Source organism: Miscanthus floridulus, chromosome 7 (assembly GCF_019320115.1).
Source record: "Miscanthus floridulus cultivar M001 chromosome 7, ASM1932011v1, whole genome shotgun sequence".
Taxonomy (NCBI): Eukaryota; Viridiplantae; Streptophyta; class Magnoliopsida; order Poales; family Poaceae; genus Miscanthus; species Miscanthus floridulus.
Genome location: NC_089586.1, coordinates 78,887,401 through 78,898,091, shown reverse-complemented (window position 1 = coordinate 78,898,091; position 10,691 = coordinate 78,887,401). Strand labels below are relative to the sequence as shown.

The 10,691-nt window shown below is 42.3% G+C and overlaps 1 pseudogene; it reads left to right on the top strand.

The window, feature by feature from the left end:
* The window catches only part of LOC136465698 (putative multidrug resistance protein), a 13,184-nt pseudogene extending 8,782 nt beyond the window's left edge, over positions 1 to 4,402 (top strand).
* The last annotated feature ends 6,289 nt before the right edge of the window (positions 4,403 to 10,691 follow it).

Here is a 10,691-nt window from a genome sequence, read left to right as displayed (position 1 = left end):
CATCATATGTCTTGAGTTAAAATGTCAGGACCATAGGTCAAACGGTTTAGGAGTTACAGCTGTTTAAAGTTAGCTTTTCCAAATTTGCTTGCTCTCTGGAAATTTTGGACAGCACTGATATGATTGTCTGTTTTGGCAATGATAAGTTGTGAATTAGCTTTTGTGAATTAAATAAGAGTTGTAGGTAATTTTATAAGCTTTCCATAAAGTCTAGGATCACTGCATTTGGATAATTATAACTCCAGTTATGAGTAAAACAAGTAGCTGCTGTTTGTGAAATAGTTGATAAATTGTTGAAGTAGTTATTACATAATCAAGAAGAGGATATGCACCTACTCAGTAAACCGATGCACTTGTTGTTACTTAAACCACATGCGTTTAAGAATAGTTTGCAAGAATGCATTCTTCATGTATCATCACAAACCACACTTGTTAACATATTTGCATTCGCAATATCTTATGCCATATTCATGCATCTAGGATATCGGAGGAAGAAATAAACGTTGCTAGAATTCGATGAAGTAGAGGAAGGGGACCAGTAAGAGAATCCTCAAGTCGCAGCTCCCAAAGGCATGAAGCAGAATCCTAAAGAGCTTCTGAAGTGTCCTGACCACCGCCCCACTTCCTTTCTGCGAGGCAAGCCACGGAGCATTTTAAGTCTCCCAATATTTACAAATGATTACTTAGTACTTATAATTGAATGCATTAGGTTATAAGAGTTGAATGAAACCACTTGATGCATATAAATTTCTTGTCCAGATATTACACCTTTAACCGGTATAGGTCTAGGATCCAATATATGCTTAGCCATGCTTAGACCGGTAGAAGTCGGGTGATGTCCTGTCACCTGCGAGATATAGGTGGATACCAGAGCACGGTTGGCTATATTTGCTATTGTGGAACAGAACCATGGGGTAAAAGAAAATTGAGGCTGGGCGGAGTCTATGCGTAGAATGACTCATGTGATTCCGTCTGTGTCGATCAAGGACCGTACCATTGTTGGAACTTCTGACAAGATTGAACGCATGCCTATCACTTAGCTGGCCGGATAACTCGTTCCTACCATGAAGCCGAGTAGCTCAACTTAGGCCAGGACCCGTTCAGTTGTGCGCTCCTTGCGGGGGGCGATCAGACTGAGCCCAAGGGTAGGCTAGGCCTGAGCATCCTAGCATCTGGTGTCCTAGATTGTGCGGCGTGGTACGGACCCACGAAATGTGTACCTGAGTTGTACCAAAGGTGACCTAAGGCTGCCTTCGTACAGTATGCCTGGGTTTATGTTAGGAATAAATTCCCAGCTGGTTGAAAATCGATTCGAATCGCCGTCTCTCCCGGATAGTGAGAAACTTGGCTAGCTCCAACATTGTAGTAACTGTATTATGGAACATGATGGTTCGAATGAATATGGAATTACAATACCTGCTATGGTTACTATTGTATGCTTTTAAATTGATATACCACATGTTTGGCATAGGATAGTTGCTAATCTAGAGATGGATAGTTATAATTAACTTGATAAAGGAATCATAATTATACAACTAAGTCAATTGCTTTTATGCAAAATGTTGTCAAGCTATCTCCACTTATACAGCCTTGCATAATCCTTGGAGTCATTTTATTTCTGGTTTATGACGGGTAAGTCTAGCTGAGTACCTTCTCATACTCAAGGTTTTATTTCCCATTGTTGCAGATGGCACTGTGTATCATGGTTATTGCAATAGTTGCTTCTATCCTGCCGTGGATGAGGAGTAAGCCTTGGGCAGACTTCTTTATTAATCCCTATCTTTGCTTTCGTGGACCGTGATCCTACTTGGCACTGTATCAAACTATGTTGGAAACTTTATTTTCAAACTTAATTGCTTCTGCTTTATCTATCAAACTTGGTTTGTAATAACTTTTATTCATACTCTGATGATGAGAATGTATCTGTGAACTTTATGTAATATGTGGCATGTATGTTGAATCATGTACGATCTTGGTTATTGTAAATCGTTTATCGAGACCCGTCATGGTACTCGATGGACTACCGGGTTTATATGGGTTCAAGTATGACAGTGCGTCCGCTTGCGGGCTGCCATTGTACTTGTACTCTTATAAATTGGTCAGTTCTATGACAGCTGGTATCAGAGCAAGTTCAACGTTAATTGCCACATGAGTATTTAAAACAAAAGTTTTTGCTTTCCAAAAACCCTTCTCAAGCAACTAATAGCTATATATATAGGTATTTGAAATCTAAAGTGTGCCAAGGATCACTTTCCTTATGGCCAAATTAAGGACTATTAGGTGGCTATTTAAGTACTAACATGGGGTTTTTACTTCGTCGTCCATACGGCGTGCTATTGTATGGATGCCATTCACTTGAATGGTAATGTATGGATTAAATGCCTCTACGCCAAGGTAAGATGATGAGTGTATGACCGCAAGATGTGAGCGTGCGGTCGGGGAGAGTTAGCTTTGGTACGGCTATGTATGCATGCTTGCATGTGTATATGGTACGCATTTAATTGTGGGTTTAAATTATTATCGGGTAGCTTGATACGGAAGTATATGTATGGGTGTACATATATGAAAGTATTTAAATTTACATTCTGCATATTTCATTATGGGTTTGGGCTGAAATAAAATTCTTATGCAGGTACGCTAACAATGAAACGTGTAGCTCAACTAGTTACGATATATATGAGAGAACGTGTGTATGCCACCGTGTCTACCGTTAGAAACAAATTTTTCCTAAGTTTGTGAGGACGTACAGAACGAGCATGCATCATGATAATTACCATTCACATAATTACATTATTCCTCCCCTTATAAATTTCTTACTCGGTTATGTAACTCTTATCCATTATGGCCTTGTCTCACAAAGTGTACATGTTGATGGTACAGATGGCAGCACCCGTCGGAAGTGAGAATTTTTTGATGGTTTTCGGAACACCTACCCTCTTGTGGAGAGTTCTTGCACTTTGCGGGGTACCATGAACTGCCCCTTTATCATTGGATTGAAGAGTACTTGGAAGGACAGCCATGGTACGAGGTGCAACTCACTATACCAGCCTGCACACAACCACCCTTCTAGCAGGAGTGGAAGGCAGAATCAGAAGGGAAGACTCCTTGGGAGGCTGCCCAAGTTGTGGCCTTTGAGGTTCTGAGGCAGATCTGCCAACAGCATGGGGATGTACTCACTGGTAGTGCAGCAAGTATGTTTCCTTGGGTGGATCCATCCACCACAAATTGGGAACAATGTAGCCAAAATGCTTTGATTAGAGATCGGGATGAGCGTGTAGATAGCTCTAGTCCCTCCTTGAGTGCAATGTTTGCCGTGATGAAGATGTTTTGTGCACGCTAGGACACTAGGGATTTCTGGCAGGAATCATACACCATCTGCATGGACAAACTCATGAGAGCTGAAGCCATGCAAAACAAGCTCAAGAAGTGTGTGCACAAGCAAAAGAAAGCTGCAAGTAAAGCCTGATGGGAATCTGACCAAGCTTATGCAGCTTTGGGCACTCTTCATGCCCAAATGGAGCAAGTGGATCAGCAGAGAGCAGTAGCTCAAGAAGCTAGAGCTAATGATCAGGTAGTACTTGTAGAACTATGGGAGCAGTTGGAGACCGCCCGTGCGGAGGTGTCCACAGCTAGACGCCAGCGTGATGCAGCAAAAAACCGTGTCGCTAACATAAGGATAGAGCGAGATAGGCACCACGACATGAGCCACGGTCAAGATCGTGCTGAAAGGGGCCTACGTCAATAGCTTGCACAAGCTCAACTTCAAGTAATGAACCTTCAGCATGAAGTGCACTATTTGAACAACCAGCTGAACCCTATCCTTGATGGGGAAGAGGATGGTCCAAATATGGAAGAAGATGATGAAGAAGAAGAAGAGGTGGAGCCTGAGGAAGGAGATGATCCTATCTCTGACCTCGATAGTGATCAAGACGAGGATTAGATCATGTAGTACTTAGTATAAGTACTTAATGTATCATCGTTGGTTATGTAATGGACCTGTAGTTTGGATTTGGTGTTGGTGATTTGAACTATCATGTAATATTGTTATTTGCATGATTATCGCTTGTTCGGTTAAAACTCTAATTCCAGTTGATCTATCTGAGCTCATGATTTGGATATTAACGTGCTATGAGTCTGATGAGCGATCAAATTGGTGATGTCATGTTGTGAGAATGAATTGTTATGCCTCTATTTTTATTGTGAATTTGAGAATTTTCTCCAGTAATTTTAGTTTGGCATGATTATGATTCATCTGCAATCTTGTGGCATCAACCAATAATCGCTTATTGTTGTAACTTCGCAGATGACGTGCACCCATGTAGGAGCTGGTAGCAGCCATGATGGCAATAATGATGACTTACCACCACCACCACCGCTGTCCACTCAGGAGTTCTTTACCTAGTTCTTGGGGAGCCAAAGGACAATGGAAGAAGCTCTGCGCCTCATCGTGCAAAACACCGCTCGTGGCCACCCACATCAACCAAGGGCCGAGCCAAATCAGCATAGTACATTCAAGGACTTTCTGGATACGAAGCCTCCTATCTTCAAGGTGGCTGAGGAACCACTATAGGCTGATGAGTGGCTCAACACCATTGAGCAGAAGTTTCATCTGCTAAGGGTCACCGAGCATCTAAAAGCTGAGTATGCTTCTCATTAGCTGTAAGGACCAGCAGGAATCTGGTGGACACATTTCTTATCATCTCTACCTGCTAATGCACGAGTGACATAGGAGCAGTTCAAGCTAGCTTTTAGGGGACATCATATTCCCTCGGGCCTAATGCGCATGAAAGCGGCTGAATTTATGAGGCTCACTCAGGGGACAAAGACCCTCACAGAATATATGCACGTATTCAACAACCTATCCAGATATGCTCCAGGTTTTGTGGATACTGACGAGAAGAAGATAGAGAGCTTCAAGCAGGGTCTAGGTACCAAACTGATGAAGACCATGGCCAATTCTAGGTGCGCCACATACAACGAGTTTATTAGTGATGCTTTGACTCAAGAAAACCACAACAACATGCATGTAGTTGCTAAGGGTCGCAAGAGGGCATATGAGGCAGGTGCCTCTGGATCATCATAGGCAAGAGCACCTATCATAGCTAGGCCACAATTCCATCCACCTACACCCAAGTTTAGGCCTCCACCACCTAAAGCTCAGAACAGCAGACCTTAGAAACCATTCTATAAGGCATTCACTATTGCCTTACCAAAAGGGACTGGCAGTCAGGGGAGCTCCACATGACCTAGGAATAATCAGCCATGTTTCAACTGCAATCAAATGGGTCATTGGGCCAAGGAATGCCCCCACCCCAAGAAGAATGGCAACCCAAATTAGAACAATCAGAGGCAGGCGAATGCAAGGGCACATCCGAGATACGTGCATTATACCGCTATTGAGGAAGTGCCTGCTGGAGAAGTTGTCATGGCTGGTATGTTTCTTGTCAACAAGCATCCCGCTGTTGTTTTATTTGATTCGGGAGCTTCTCATTCATTTATGAGTCAAGCATTTGCATCTAGACATGATCAAGAAATAATTGAAGTAAGCAAAGGGGGTTATAATATAAGTTCAGTAGGGGCAACTATTGCTACAAATAAGATAGTCAAAAATGTGTTCATCTCTATACAAGGGAGGGAGTACACAATGGATTTGATAATATTGCTTGGGTTATCGATAAGTGTAATCTTAGGCATGAATTGGATGAAGGATCATGGTGTTCTTATTAACACCAGCACCCGTACTATTATGTTGAGAGAACCCATGGGAGGGAATGCTTTTCTAGTACCACTCTCCTGCGATTTTGAACTCCAACATTTAGCTTGTGCTATCCAAACCACCACACTTTGTGATATCCCAGTGGTTTGTGAGTTTTTGGATGTATTTCTAGAGGAATTACCAGGCTTACCACCTGATAGGGAGGTGGAATTTAAGATTGAGTTAGTGCTAGGTACGGCACCCATATCAAGAAGGCCCTATAGAATGCCACCCAATGAGTTAGCGGAACTTAAGGTTCAATTGCAAGATCTATTGGATAAGGGTCTTATCCAACCTAGCTCATCTCCGTGGGGATGTCCAGCATTGTTTGTGAAAAAGAAGGATAAGTCACTGAGAATGTGTGTAGATTACAGACCACTCAATGTTGTGACCATTAAGAACAAATATCCGTTGCCTCGCATCGACATCTTGTTCGATCAGCTAGCGAAGACAAAGGTATTCTCCAAAATTGACTTGAGATCAGGCTACCATCAGATAAAGATTAGACCGGAGGACATACCAAAAACTACTTTCTCTACTAGGTACGGCTTATATGAGTATTTGGTTATGTCTTTTGAACTAACAAATGCTCCAGCCTACTTCATGTACCTGATGAACTCGGTATTCATGCCCGAGCTCGACAAGTTCGTGTTCGTGTTTATCGATGATATATTAATTTATTTAGAAAATGAGTCAGATCATGAAGAGCATCTGAGGATTGTTTTATCTAGACTGAGGGAGCATAAGCTATATGCAAAATTTAGCAAGTGTGAATTTTGGTTGAGCAAAGTACCTTTCTTAGGTCACATCTTATCAAGAGATGGAATCTCTATAGACCCATCAAAAGTACAAGAGGTCATGGATTGGAAAGCCCCAACTTCGGTTCATGAAGTTCAGAGTTTTCTAGGGTTAGCAGGATATTATTGTCGTTTTATTCTAGATTTCTCAAAGATAGCTAAGCCCATGACCAGACTACTTCAGAAGGATGAGAAGTATAAATGGACACCAGAATGCGAAGCAGCTTTTCACACCCTCAGAACTTTGTTGACTATAGCACCTGTGCTAGCACAACCAGACATTGAAAAGCCTTTTGATGTATTTTGTGATGCATCGGGAATAGGTTTGGGATGTGTGCTTATGCAAGAAGGAAGAGTTATTGCATATGCTTCTCGGCAATTGAGAAAGCATGAAGTCAACTACCCTACACATGATTTAGAACTTGCAGCAGTTGTTCATGCATTAAAGATACGGAGACATTATTTGTTGGGAAATGTATGTCGTATATATACTGACCACAAAAGTCTCAAGTATATCTTTACCCAACCAGAGCTGAACATGAGACAACGAAGATGGTTAGAATTGATTAAGGACTACAATTTAGAAGTGCACTACCATCCAAGAAAAGCTAATGTAGTAGCAGATGCACTCAGTCGAAAGTCTCAATGCAACACTATAGAAGCATTATTGGAAGATGGATTCAACTTGTTACACCCTACTGTACTACACAATATCACGATCAGTTATTCACTGGAGAGCAAAATCATAGAGCTATAGTAGACAGATGTAGGAATAAGTCATGTCAAGAGGAAAATGCAAGAGCAAGAGACCAAGCATTTCAAATTGGACGAAAGAGGTGTGTTATGGTTTGAGGACCGACTTGTGGTACCAAAAGATCGTGAGCAGAGGAACCAAATTTTAGATGAAGCTCACTCGTCTAAATTGTCTATCCATCCAGGTAGTAGTAAGATGTACCAAGATTTGAAAACCGTTTTTGGTGGACTAAGATGAAGAAAGAGATCACAGCCTATGTCACTAGGTGTGATAACTACAGCAGAGTGAAAGTTGTTCATATGAAATCTACCGGATTACTTTAGCCATTGCCTATTCTAGGTTGGAAATGGGAGGAAATCAGTATGGACTTTATCATAGGCCTTCCAATGACACCACAAGGTCATGATTCAATATGGGTCATCGTAGATCATCTCACCAAGTCAGCACATTTTGTATCAGTTCACACCACATATCATGTGGGGAAGTATGCCGAGATGTACGTTTCTCAAATTGTGAGACTACATGGAGTGCCTAGGACCATAATCTCAGATCGAGGACCACAGTTCATAGCTCATTTCTAGGAGCACTTACACCAGGCTTTGGGAACCAAGCTAATCAAAAGTTCGACATACCATCCGCAAACTTCAGGACAGACGGAGCGAGTGAACTAAATCCTAGAAGATTTGCTTAGAGCTTGTGTTATATCTTCAAAAGGTTCATGGGAGAAATGGTTACCTTTAGCTGAGTTCTCCTATAATAACAGTTATCAAGCAAGTATCAAGATGGCTCCATTTGAAGCCTTGTATGGCAGAAAATGTAGAACTCCATTGAATTGGATTGAGCCCGGTGAAAGGAGATACTTTGGTATTGACTTTGTCAATGAAGCTGAAGAGCAAGTACGTATTATCCAACAGCATATGAAGGTAGCTTAATTGAGACAAAAGAGTTATGCTGATAGAAGGAGGAGACCACTGACTTTTGAAGTGGGTGGCTATGTATACTTGAAAGTATCGCCCATGAAAGAGGTGAAGAGATTTGGGATGAAAAAGAAGCTTTCACCTAGATATGTGGGGCCATACAAGATTTTGGAATGAAAAGGGAATGTTGCTTATAAGTTACAACTTCCATCTGAGATGAGTATAATATTCGATGTCTTCCATGTTTCTCAGTTGAAGAAATGTCTTCGAGTACCTAAAGAAGCTATTGCACCCACCTACGTACAGCTTCAATCAGATTTGACCTATGAAGAAAAGCTAATTCGAGTATTAGAGGAGATGGAAAGAGTAACATGGAGTAAGATTATTAAGTTCTATAAGGTGGTATGGAACAATCATAGTGAACAAGACGCTATTTGGGAAAGAGAAGATTATTTACGAGAAGTTTATCCCGCCTTTTTCCAAGAATGGTAGGTCTTGCAAATCTCGGGATGAGATTTTTATAAGGGGGAGGGGCTGTAACACCCTAGGTGTTAGCCTTGCATAGCATGAGCATGATCATCAAGCATTCATAAACAAGCAATTACAATTGAAACACTAGACTGAAACATATGCAACATTTGCTTGTTATTGCATGTTTCCTTGTACATATGTAAATGATCATGAGTGTAAACATGTACTTGGTGGATGTGAGTCACAAAAAAACATTTAACAACACATGGGTTAGCAAATAGGACATTGTTCATGAAGGTCACCTTTCATGACCAAACACTAAGATTTCATGTGTTAACCTAGATAGCACTATGTGTGACTAATACATGAAAAGATTGTATGACCTTGCAATTTGCTTAAACATGTTTAGAGTATCATTATGAACAACTTTGATACTCATGGTTAGGGGTAAATAGGTCATTAAGCCCTAGTTTGAAGTGTATCATCATTTAAATGTGACATGTTTGACCAAGTTTGAACTAGGTGTTAGAGACCTTGCATGGAGGTGGTCACTAAAGCAAAGTTGTAGTGTTTGGCAAGGGGAACAACTTTTATTTTTGGGTCATTGACTGATTTAGCTCCTAACATGCTTGAATTTGGATCACAAAAATCAGCAAATTCACCTTTTCAACACTTGTCAAAATCTTTCTAAGTTCTTTTAACTGATCGACTGACAAGCCAACTTTGCGATGGTGTAACTCGGTTTCGGTTGGGAATTGGTACGAGATCCTTGAACAAGAATTGAAGCTGGTACATAGGTCTACCATTTTGGTTTAGGATGTTTGCATGAAGGAGCCACGGATTAGAAGTTTGATCTTCGTGAAAACTCGCTGTCAGGTGGCCATCACATTTTTTGACGAACTGAATCAAATCCGAAACGCTGGCTTCAGTGGCCGACCGGCTCAAAGCCGAGCCGCCGTGTGGTGGCCAGCGGACATCGCGCGTCGCCAGCGCCCCGCCGCGTGTGGCCAAGGCAGGCCAGCGCGCGCCTTAACACCACCAGCACCCGCCCACACTCAGCCACGCACCCCATTTGCATTGCCTCGGTTTCCTTCTCACTCGTAGCAGCAGCCATCCCAGCGCAGAGAGTCCGCCGTCGCCCTTGCCGACGACAGCTCGCCCTCGCCGTTCCTCTGTCCCACTATAGCTTCACCGCCACCCTAGCAACCCACTACGTCCACCCGTGTCCATTGACTGTGCTCGATAAGCTCTAGCGCCGTGCAAGTGCTCACTGGAGCTCCGCCGCCGACTCCATCGTCGTGGCCACGCCGCCATAGTCCACCTCTTGCTACGCTAGTTTGTGTAATAGGTCCACCATAGCTCATAGATGCTCGTCTGAGCTTGTACTTGTGCCGCCGAGGTTGTCACCGGCATACCGCCATCGTCCCACCACGCCGTGCCGCCATGAGCGCCGCCATCGCGCTTAGCTTCGTCGAGAGTCCTAGCCAAGTAGGTCAAGGGGTCTAGGAAGTCAAGGGGATCACGTAGTTATGATGTCACCGCCGGTGAACTCGCCGTCGATGAGCCATGGCCGCGCAAGCTCATGCAGCGCCGCCTGCTCTGTTCTTGTTTCGCTGACGTGTGGGGTCACTGGTTCACGGGTCCCACCGGTCAGCGATAGTAGTAAAAAGGGATAGTTCATTTAAATCCTGATTTCATGATGTTCTGTAAATTTTATAAGTGGAGTTGTGTAGGTCCAAATCTGTTGGTTCAAATTTTGTTAGGATCTGGATGAAGTGTAATATTTATGAAAAATATTATATTAGCAAGTTTAGTAGAAATTTTGGAGGATTTAAATGGAAATTTGAAATGTGTTTTTGAATGCATGCAAACTTGTTTATTTTATATCTAGAGTTCTTTTGCTCCAAAAATTATGAAATTTTTGTGGTAAGCTATTCTTGACATGTATGAGCTTTGGTAAAAATTTGAGGATTAGTGCATGTATAGATTTGTAGTTA